The sequence below is a fragment of the Manduca sexta genome, chromosome 27 (genome assembly GCF_014839805.1).
Source record: "Manduca sexta isolate Smith_Timp_Sample1 chromosome 27, JHU_Msex_v1.0, whole genome shotgun sequence".
NCBI lineage: Eukaryota > Metazoa > Arthropoda > Insecta > Lepidoptera > Sphingidae > Manduca > Manduca sexta.
The window spans coordinates 5,763,251-5,775,899 of record NC_051141.1 but is presented as its reverse complement, the minus strand read 5'-3'; the positions used below and the strand labels follow the sequence as shown (position 1 = coordinate 5,775,899).

The window sequence follows — 12,649 nt, the reverse complement described above, 5'->3', positions numbered from 1 at the left end:
TTATATAATTGATATTATAATTTAAAATAAAATATAAATCTATAAAATTTTGGTATTTACTGTAATTATTTTAAAGTTTATAATCCATAAACAAAAAAGTAGACGTAATTATCGACGACCGTGTTTACAAAATACTCATAATAGGCAATGTAAAATGTATGTCACTTTCTTTCACCTATATTCGTAGTGTCATGACTCGCGTCATTTACCCGTAATGTGTGTAATTAACAACAACCACTCGTTCTGTACTTTCCACGTCTGACGTGATGGTGTGCTTAGATGCAACGGTGTCTTATAAGCGACCATTATATGAATGTCAGTTAAAAGTTTATGGTCTCGATCAATATCACATAGTATTAGTGTTGACAAAAGAACCTATTAGGCATTAAATAAATTATAAAAAGGTGTCTGAGTGAGCAAGCAATTTGTTAGCAGCGGAAGTGCGCACACCACTAGCGAGGTGGCGGTTGTACATGTCGGCGCGAACCCATCGGCAGGAGCCCGCAGTCGAGCGCGGCCGCTAGTCTGGGACGAACGCGCCTCGCGGGCTCCCCTCCTCAACTCTCGTACTATTGCGAATTATTCTAACCCCAAATTCACATCCCACTCAGTGGGCGCTGCATACAATAATTCTAAAAGTTGTTTAACACCAATGTAATTCAAAATTAAAATTTCTAATGAACTTGGGTGCTCTCGCAGAATTTGGCGATTGGCATGATCTGTAAATCTAACTTGGTGCGGTCTGACCCTCGCTGGAGTTAGAAAAGGTAAGATTTGAGTTAATTAAAACTTACGGTCTTCATTTGTTTGATTTATGTATGCTAATATACTTTAATAATACTTTTATTTGGTTTCTGTTTGAAGTTTTTGTTTGCATTATTTATTTTTTGTTGTACTTTTTTTTAAAAAAATCCTTTTTACATTAATCCATAAAACGTGACAAGTTTATAGGTAAAGCTGCCACGCGAAGTTTTTAGATTTACATTAAAATGTATACAATAAAGGGATGCTGTTGTATATAATGTTTCACGTCTTAGCTTTTGCTCTGCGAGGTGCGAAATTATTTTTATTAAGTCTTGTTCTCACTATTTTATTTCCTAGTTTTCTTTGTTACTTATTTATATTAGCAGGTTTGCTTTAAAGTGTAGATTACTTAGTGCGCGCATTTGTATGGGATACAGAAACATTAATATCGTTACAACATAATTAATATTCAAATTAGATATTAAAGCCGTGATCTCAAATCTGTGTGTTATTCTAAAGTTATATCCGCACAATTCAAACGTTGTCTCAAAATGGCGCTCCCGTATCTCACTTTAATATGTATCAAAGTGAGCAAATTCAGTGAAATTTTTCGTTTGAGTAATTACCCGCTTGACCCGCCACACCGGCCATCACACTAATTACAAACAGGTGTCTAAAAAGGAAACGTTTATACGCGATCCACTCACAAATGATAATGAAGTATTTTTCGACAAATATAGAATAAATCAGCTAGAAATATTAATCTTGGGTATTGCTTGTTTAAAAATTAGTACGGTATTCCAATTTTATTACTGCGATATTGTATCGTGAATTATTCATAGGTATCTCGCATTATTGCCTTTGGGAATTCAGTCCAGTTATAATTTGAAACAGAAACTCATAGTCTATTTGATTGTTGTTGTATTGCTGTCATACATTTAATTAAAAAACAGACAGACTTGTATCAATTAGTCATTTGTTACTGATCAATATAGTATAAAAATTAAATAATTTAGTCGATAAACGTGGCTTTGTATTTTTGATTCAAATTTGGGCTTATTCAGCGGTCGAGTAATTTTCACTCACCAAGCCAATTATTTCGCTGCAATTGTATTTTGAAATTTATTATCTAAGTGTCCATATAATAATTTTGGAAAGTCAGTTAGTTTGTAATATATGACAAAGGTTTGATTGTTGAATAACGAATTTTGGAATTTAATAGAAGTTGCACAATTACAAAACCAAACAAAAATCTAAATTACGTGCTCCTTAAGTAGGCAACCACAACTTACATGCAGCGGCTTAAACCAATATAATATGGTTTATAACAAAATAAAAGAACACCATTCACGACGTGTTAGCTTAAATAGTTAAAAAAAAACACAACATTAATTAATAGTTCATAGTTTATTTTGTAAGTGTATTAAAAGAAACGATAAAATGTATAAAAGCGAGAATAATAGTTAATTTCCGGATTCCCAAACATCCCACACTAATAAACCCTAATAATAGAGTCAACCCTATTCTTTGCTATTAAGGCCTACAATGCATCCATGATTTCTCTCGTGCTGTATCTGTTTTTATGAGCTTTGAAATCGTGAGTTACCTCACGTGCTGCTTTACAGACTTAAGCTCTAAAATTACGTCTTTTAAACCATTAGGCAATGCCGTGATCAAAAAAATGTCGTGTATTGTGCTATGCATGCACATACATAATATGGCTATGATATGGGAACGCTTTATTTATTAATAGACACACCAACAATTTATCACAGAAAAATACACAATAGGAAAGATCCTCATGATATATATGTATGATGATGATATATGTGTATATAAAACTATTGGCTAAATATTTTTTTGTCTAACAGAAAATTGAAATCACATATAAATTTATAAAATAAATGCAAACTTAATATCTTTTAATAAAACGATGTATAATATAATATGATAATATCGGCCCTGTATTATATACTGTCCCACTGTTGGGCACGGGCCTCCTCTACTACTGAGGATTAGGTCTTAGTCCACCACGCTGGCCTAGTCTGCATTGGTAGACTTCACACACCCTCAAAATACCTATAGAGATCTTCTTAGGTATGCAGGTTTCCTCACAATGTCTTCCTCCACCGTTAAAGCAAGCGATAATTCACAAAGAATAGGCACATAATTTTATTAGAATAGTCAGAGGTGTGTGCCCTTGGGATTTGAACCTGCGGAAATTCGTCTCTAGAGTCCGCTCCACACCGAACTAGGCTATTGCCGCTTTTTTAGTTTTTTCTTTTTTATACTTTTTTGTTTTTTTTGGGAACGATTTACTAATGATAAAACAATCGTTCTTATGAGCACTTTAATTGCAACTAACTGAAAAAATATATTTTGTATGGGTGGTGTTAAGTGACATTTGCTAACTATGCTAAAGGGTATCAATATTAATGTGCTGTGACCCGTACAGGCATTATTAAAAAGAACATTGAAATAACAACCACAACAAAATCCGTAAATAGTTTTATTTTAATGTCTACCAATAAGTAAGTAAGTCGTAAACATAAGAAATCATTATGAAAATAACTTTATTAAGTAGATCAATAACTAATTGAATAGTATATTACCTAGAATCCAAATGACAAAACAGAATGAGCAGCAAACTCAGCACGTAAACAAACTTTATTGCAAATGTGTTGACACTTTAAAATAACGTTTTAAATGGCTGGATGCATCACTTGTTTTCCGAAGTTAAACACGTTTCGATCCGTGTAACACTCGACTATTTAAAAGTTATTTAAATGACGAAAAACTGAGGAAAACATAACAGATTGCAATATTGTCAACTTTTAATATCATAATAACGGTAACAATTTCGATAATAATATTCAAACTGATGAACAATCAGTAGAAATGGGACTGTAATCATAGTTTTTGTTATCTTGTTACAACGCCTGCGCTGTAAACAGTACATATTAAAAGTGAAATTAATAAACATAATTCATAAAGATATCACAATTGATCAAGTTATTTAAAAAAAGAACTTTTCAGTTGATCCGAATAACCCTTTACGTACACTGAATGCTTTAGGTCGTATCGATCACTCCTATGTTTATCATGGAGCTAAAGTAAAGTCGGATCAGCGCAGTTTTATTCAAACAAATACTTAAAAGTAGCAACATCTGATAAAATATATCATAAGAATTGAAATGATCATTATGATATTATAACAATTAATATATTACAAAGTTAAATTGTAGTTTTAAAATAAATGGATACCACGCTATACGTATTTCATACGCACGCCCTATTTTATTAATAGGTTTATTTTCACGCACCGAAAGTCCAAACATATTGCAGCTCATGCAACTTTGAGTTATTATAATCGTGAATTATAATATCCTTCACCGTTCGTGAGGAAACCTGCATACCTGAGAAATTCTCTATGGCAATTTTCGAGGTTGTGTGAAGTCTACCAATTCGCACTAGGCTAGCGTGGTAGACTAAGGCCTAATCCCTCTCAGTAATAGACGAGGCCCGTGCCCAACAGTGGGACAGTATATAATACAGGGCTGATATTAAATTATAATATAAGGCTTTCTGCATAGCATACGAGTATTGTAGATCTAACAAGCCGTTAAGAGCTGTGGCGGTTGTTTTCAAAATAAAAAAAGCTTTATCTATATTCTTTATAAAGTGCTTAAAGGTTTATCCTAAGACATTCATTAGTTTGTTTTTAAACATTGTCATGATATATTGTATTGCCAGTCAAAAACCCTGTTGTACCAAAATGTCGTCCGTAAATCGCAACTAAAACAAAAATACTAATATCTCAATGGCGTTGTATTATGCGTCGGCTCTGATGAGGTCGGGTTCGGTCTCCCGTCGTGTAAAGTAATATTGGGTTTTTCTATTGAATATCAGCCCGAAATATAATGTGCTTAGTAAATGGCAGACATTAAGCTTGTCCTCTACTAAAATATAGTTGTTGAAATGTGCTTAAGTTTACACCTCTGCCTACTACTAAAAGTAATTAAGGTGTGAAGCTATTTAACAATGCCAAATCAATTTAATTTGTATCTTATATATAGGTCTTACTGATAACAAATATTTATTAAATCCCAAAGTTTGTATAAGAAATGTTTGGTTGTGCTGCTAGGCTATAACGGTACGCATACACTATACACTAAAGACTTGATAAATTTTATTAAGTTTGAAAGTTAGTAAGCACGTAATCAATGGTAAAACTTTATGAAGAACGTAAGTATGATATTATTTTAGAAGTGACTCCGACCCTTAAATAAACACATATTAGTATAGAGTATCAAAAAACTATCAACTGATAATAATCTATCAAAATTCAATATAGCAATGACAGACCCGATAGGTCATCACGCGGTTGCGGCCCATTTGTTTGTTCCGCGGTTACACGGCCAAACGGTTGCACCAAACAGTTTGTCCATTAGAACGCGGTATAATTGACATGTACTATTAGTTTGGTTTTGACCGCACTATCAATTAGAGCATTTGCAAGGGTCAAGTAATTCACAATAACTGCTTGATCGGATATTTTATTTTCTCATGATTATCCAGCATTATAGTGCACTGGCTTTTGCCTGCGTCTCCGCCCGCATGTAATATATTATCCGGGATACATATTTTCTCGGAATAATGCAGCTAGTACCTTCTTATTAGAGAAAAAAAATCAAAACCAGTTGTCACAATGGTGACACAATAATTGTCCGCATGGACGAGACTCGCCTCAACAAAGTTGCCGCTAGAAAATGGCTTCGTCTAACAAATTTTTGGGAAGTAAGATTTGTTTTATCAAATTGTAATAATACGTTGAATTTTTAGTTACAAATGGTGTATCAATTATGATCAACTTTTCTCTCACATAAAAAGCATTTAAACAAATGCAAACAATAAAAAGCATAAATCGCACGCTCAACGTTGTCAATAAAAGTTTCGCGATTCTCAGTGTATTTAGTTGAAGCATCCAAAACTTTTATACTCAGTGCTTACTTGCGCTCCATACGATTCATGCATGGCACAAATAGTTTATGTTGCAAAGCATACTACTAAATGTGTTTTTGTTGGCTCTATATTTTAAATAAAAAGTTGTCGCGTCGCTCTCCGAGGAATTGGAATAGTGGGATTGGAAATTCAGGGGACATTTATTAGGCCTCTGGTAATTCTACTGAACTGGTGATAGGGATCAAGTACACGTTATACAGGTTATTGTATGGGACCATCTAGGTTAAATCAGCCTATAATGCTCGAGGAGAATAAAAATTGTTCAGAACCTGCTCCGACCAAATTCAGTTAAGGTGGTGCGAACTAAGTTAGTTTTCAAATTGGCAGAAACATGTCGTAGACAGCATGAATGGATCGATCCCACAAAGGCAATATATCTCACAGAAAAGTACTACGAAGTTACTACTACTACGTACTACTTGGTGTTGAGTTTTGTATTGTGGAAGAGATTCCCGGAGAACCCACACTTGCTTTAGTTCGTAATCCTTAATTATTTCCTTTGAAGTCTTCAGCGCATCCTCGCGTCTATGAGCGGTACAGATCAATTGAAGTTTCCTACTTCCTCGATCGCATGACTATGCGATACGAAACTTTATGTCTTTGTATTTACTCCATTTCTACTGCAGAAAACGTAAAATACACTAATACTAATTAAATATAAGACTTATTGAAAAATAAATAATATGATTGAGAACTTGAGATTACACGCTGAATTCATTAACAACTGACGTGTCTCTCTTAATCAAGCTCGTATGTGCATCTTACAGTGAGTGAGCAAATTATTATGCTTTGATAAATAATTATAATTAAAGCGAGATGCGCTAGAACTAGATATAGACGCAGATGGTTCGTTGCTGAGGTTAATTAGTAGTGATAGTGGAGGCGTAAGGCGTCGTTCGGAATGAGAACACATGCCTGAGTAGTTAGTTGATGATGGGTGATAGAATATTACATTTCTTAGCATAAACCGTTAAGGGGATCACCTGATAAGTGACTTGTCATGAACAGCCATATCAGAAGGGTCGTTTGTAATGGTGGTCGCATTACTGGTGGTAGGTCTCTCATATGTGAGAGTCCGTCTGGGTAGGTACCACCGCAATGTCTATTTTTGCCACCAAGCAGCAGTGTGTAGTCACTGTTGTGTTCCGGTTTGAAGGACATCGTAGCCAGTGTAACTACTGGACATTGTAAGACTTACCTTATTTCACGTCTCAGAGTGGCGAGCGCAGTTGAATAAATACCCAACAATACTTTGTAATTCAAGATATTGGATGGTGTTTTTATTGTTTATGGGCGGTTGTATTATTTACCATCAGGCGAACGGCAAGCTCGTCTCGTCATTCAAAGCAATAAAAAAGATCATGTATGCTTGGTCAACCTTAAAGGAAAGGAATATATAGGGATTTAGCAGGAAGGTTATTTGGCCTCAAGAAATCTAAATCACCTTGAGAAACGCAACAGCTGTCTATCCTTCAAGTTATTTTTCTTTAAGATAGTGTTACAAACCCAGCTAGGCTTCATTTATAATTTTTATGTTAAAAGTATGCTCCTATCAATAATTATGCCGGTATATCCAAAGCCGGTAAGTACAAATATTGCTGGAAAGTCAGATCCACTTGGATTTACATTTACCAATGCCAAACATAATAAATAATGGAGGAACAGCCTTTCGTAGTTTCAATTTTTTATAAATTATTTCTATCCGACCTTAAAAACGTTTATCTCTTAGGCTGTTTCCGTCAAGTTATTTTAAAAAATATCTCGGGTATCCTGTCACCTCCAGATAATCTATTTATTTTACATTTACAAATATATTTTACATGTCACACGCCATTCAATACAATTCGTTCTATAGTTTATTTATCGTAGAAATTCACTATAGAAGTACTGAGGCACAAGACATTACTACAATATAACTAGCACATTATCATTTCAAGTTGCTTATATTATGATTAATCGATTAGGACTATTATATTCATCTACTTTAAATCAAAAACATTTTAATAAATATGTTTCTCTGACTTGGGGACAATAAATCTGCATTTCAGATATTTTAATGTAATAGATTATCTCTCTTATAAGGTTTTAAACACTATTTGCATATATAATATTTATTGGAAATCAGTAACAACAGGGCTTTACCAATATATATTTTGAACGATAATAAACACCAAAATATAAAAAAACGGCATATTTTAAAAAAATAACATAAAATATGATTTAAGATACGCGTTTTATGTTTTCGGTTCTGCTACAAGAAGGGATGAAAGATGAAAAGTCGTATTATTGATGAGATAAATACAGTTTGCGACGCAAATTGATGAGAAAAGATATAACGGCGTTGTCTATATCAAAGTGTCTTTGATTATTATAAATAGGTATACCTACCTATTCCAATTGATATGATTAAAATAATGAAAAAATATCATACATTCTATCTGTGTTATCGGATTATATGTTGCCTTGATGGCGTAATTGTAATGTGTACACAGTACGAGTACAATTACCGCGCTGAGGTCCTGGGTTGGAATCCTGGGATGGGAATTAAAATTAATGTGACAAGGTTCATCGATTTTAAAAATTATTTTGTCGCAGCTCTGACTGAGGAAATTAGAGGAGTGTTACCGCCGTGCCTTGGAAAGCACGTCAAACCGTTGGTCCTGCGCCTGATCTCTCTTCAGTCATGTCGGATTGCCATGTCGCCGGACTATGAGAATGAAGGAACTGAGAGTGCTTCTGTGTATTGTGCACTCACTTGTGCACTATAATATTTACGGGATACGTGGCTTATCTCTGTTCATATTGACGGCTACAGCCTAAATTCTATTAGGAGGGATTTATTCAATTGATATTGACATTAAAATTCTTATAAATTCAGCAATCCTTCAATAAAGTTATGAACATGACGGATAACTACATTATGGTTGAAATTAAAATGTGGTTGAAAACAAAATCATTTGTTAAATATCCACAAATAAATAACATATAGGAATATAACCTTGGTTGGATGACGTACGTTGACACTCAGAAAACTCAACGATACGAATTTTATCAGTACTTGGTATTCAATCAACGTTTGATATATTAAATTTCTGAGATTCTCTATACACGAGACATATGATCAAGACAATTCTTAAGATTTGCTCAAATAAGTTCTGTACTGTGATCTGTTCGACGAAACAATATTTCGTATAAAAAGAAAACGCAAACACATAACTTTAACCCCAAAAGGGTGAAGTGCAACTAGGTCACCCACTTCGCCAAGTGTGTTCCGTCCCATGATGTGATAGGAGCAAGCCTTTCACCATATCAGGCACAAATTCCAGGCTGACATTGTCCAGAAAAACCCAAATATCACATTTTCCGACCCGGGATTCAAACCCGGGCCCTCAAATTTTAATATGTGAGATTAATCTTAAGAGATTAATACCAACCAAATTGTAATAAAAAGATGCACAGTCACACAGACTTACGTATCTTCTTTGAGAACTTGAGGTTTAAGTCTGATAAAGATGAATATCAGATGACCACCTGATTATTGCTAAAAAAATATAAGAGGCATAAAATCTTTAGTCAGTAGTTTTTCCATTGTTGGCACGAGGTGGTCCGCTTGCTTCATATTTATACTAATATATTATAAGAGTTTGTTTGAAGAAACATACTCTTTGGTTATCTCCGAAACTACTTACATATTTTGAAAAAAAAACACTAATAGGAAGCTACATTAATCTTGCCGCTGAATACTATAGACTACTTCACATCCCGGGAAATTATATTTTCTGGAAAAACCTATTCACGCGGACGGAGCCGCACGAATGACTTAGTAAGATAATAACAATATCATATTTTCAGCCAGTAGATCCTAGGCGAGGAAGGCAACAACCGTTGACCGTTGTACTCCTAAACGTCATAATAGGATGAGATTAGATCGGCTAAGCCACTCACCGAACGTTGGGCGCGAACGATAAAAATATTTCTTTGTGTCACAATGAGCCTTTCCTAAAAGGATATAAAAACTTATTTAATAAATACTTATTCTCAATGTAAGGTTTTATCATGGTTGTATGCCTGGGTCAGTATAATATAATATGTACGTTTGAAAATCAATATTTGAACCGACGACGAGCACAAAATTCTTTTAAGATTTAATATAACCCTTGTGTTCGAAGAAATTGAGTCTAATTTAGCTTTATCTTAAGTGTTTAAAAATAAATAAGTGTTATAGAAAACCGTTTAATTTATCAATTATAACTTTAATTTTAAAAACTTTCGCTGCATATAGCAACTGATTCATTAGGTTTTTCAATCCAACCGCCATATTAAGGGCATGTTACGAAGAAAACCATCTGGAGCATAGTTTTTGGGTCGGTGCCAATATGTCTGAGTTCGGTTTAGTTGCAGATCTCTAGCTTTTTGCAGGTCTACACTGAATTGTTCAAACGAGTATCTCGCTATTTTATTCATGTCTACTATAGTCTTTACAAGATGAAAATTGGCTGCTCGTTCGTCGATTGGACTGGGTTCATACTACTGTGTGTTTCTCTCTAGCAACAACTGACAAGCAATGTTCTTTCGGTTCCGAGTATCGTAATACTAAATACTTCAATTAATTGACAAACACGAAGACAACAGTAAATTATGAGATATAAAACCATGAGATTTTGCACAAGACTTCTTCAGTGAACATTTCTGAGCACTAGATAGATTTTTAGTCTTATTGCTATGTGTATAGAGATAAAAAGCCAGAAGCAATTGGCATGCTGGATTTCTAAAAAGGCTCTTAACTTTTCAAGACCTTTTATTGTAATGAAAATCACATTCCAAATTAAAACATACACATGTCTCAAGAAATTAAGAGTCACTAATTTGATTTTTAAGCCCCGCCGCGCCGCTGTAATTAAAATCTGGTAGCTTAGGAATTTCTGTGCGATAGCAATTAATTGTCCTGTTTTAATATTATATTTACCATTAAGTATTTTTTCACAAGAATTAAGGATATTAAAAATTTTACATAAAAAAGTTAGTTTAGAAAAACTCCGAGCAATTAAACAAGACATGACATGAGGTTAAATGAAAATATCAAAGTAAAATCTCAATAGTGTGTAATTGTATCGAGGAGTTTACTTCCATTGTATCCGTTTTGCCTTAAATTCCTTCAAGATACATATTTAGGTCTTGTAATGAACATGATATGCACTTACAGACGAAAAATTCTGCAATAATTGTTGCTTACACCACATTGTCGTCAAATCTCACAACATATTCTAATTAGTATTAACAAGCATATAATATATTGAAAAAGGTATTAAATTATATTTAGGCGCCTTTTAAATGAACTTAATACTGATAGATACAAACAGCATTAGATAATATTTAATGTCTCAATATCACAGCAATAACAATGGATTTAAAATTTAAATATGCTCATTGTAGCAAACAATAGGGCAGTAAAGTTAGTCGTATTGCTTTGTGAACAAAGAAGTAGTTGTTTGTGGGGCATATTAAATGTATGATAAAAGTTGTCATACACGCCAGACACTTTAACGCCAAGAGAAAAATAAAATTGGAGTGAATGTCATATAGCCAAAAATTCGTCTCTAAAGTAGGTATATCCTTGAACACGGATTATGGACGTTTACTAGATTCCGTGACGATAAAACTAAAAACGCCTCTTCTTCGTACGAAATCACGTAATGTCAAACGATAGGACGTGACGCACCCTATGGGGTAACAAAAGGCAGAAACAAACTGAGCCCACGGACACCACGTATGCAATGTATTATGACATCTATACTCTTGAATTTGTATTTAAACAGTCATCTGGGGTCTTATTCTCTATCCCGTACGTTATTTTAATAGTGTGTAACAAGCCCGTGACACAACGCATCATATTTAGGACTATAGAAATTTGGCTTACAGAATACCATTTTACGCACATTTCTCGAAGATAACATGACACGGCCGCGTTACGCGTTTACACTATCATACAGAATAAGGGCCCAGTTTAAGTCTAAAAAAACACTTATCACATGAATTACACACGCGTCATACACAACGTTAGATTTGTCGACGCGGAGGAGTGCGGTGGATGGGGTGTGAAGCGTCTTTGAACAGTGTTTCTTCCACTTAAGATACGTTTGAAAGGACAAAAGCATCTATGCCCCTAGAATGAACTTACCCATAAAAGTGTACGTCACAGTTTCGTTTAAGTATAATTTTGTATGGGAATTAAATAGTGGCCTTTGAGTGAATTATAAACTAAAATACGGTAGCATGAACATTGTTCGCTTGTTAACTGGAAATAAATGAAATATCGATTGATTATACATAATATTCTAAATTTAAACCTATAATACGTTTCCTACCGTATTATTTCTGCCACATCTGGTTGGATCATGGCTGCCAATTATATCTCATTTCTGACGTAGAATCTCAATGTGATGATTAGCGTATTTCACGGCTATGGACTAATTACTATGTATTAATAGTAATCCATGCATTAGTTGTGTTGACATTCACGCTAATGCCAGGTGTCGAAGTTCAAATAATTATTGAAACAGCTTATTACATTACAAATTGGAAAAGCATCGGCAATCCGGAAAACCAATGCAACGTTTCATATAACTTTAGCCTATGGATTAGACCGTATTTTGTTTTTTACGGTCACCTATCTGCCAGAAGCTACTTATTGAAAACTCCTTTGGCGTAAGCCTCAGAACAAGAACAAGCATAGAAGGAATCTAAATTACCCTCATATACTTATCCTATTTTTTCAAATAGGCCAAAACCGTTGAAAAGAACGAGACAAATATTATGTTGCTAAGGTCGGCTTGCGTACACTTTAAAATAATCAAATGGTTACCTTTGGTCCTCTTTATGATGC

General features: G+C 34.2%; 1 protein-coding gene across 1 annotated transcript in view; it reads left to right on the top strand.

Moving 5' to 3' along the window:
* Positions 1-519: 519 nt before the first annotated feature.
* LOC115448606 overlaps positions 520-12,649 on the top strand; it is a 160,978-nt gene continuing 148,848 nt past the window's right edge. The window contains exon 1 of the mRNA XM_037444047.1: positions 520-767. The gene's annotated coding sequence lies outside the window, so the exon portion shown is untranslated. The remainder of the gene's footprint in view (positions 768-12,649) is intronic.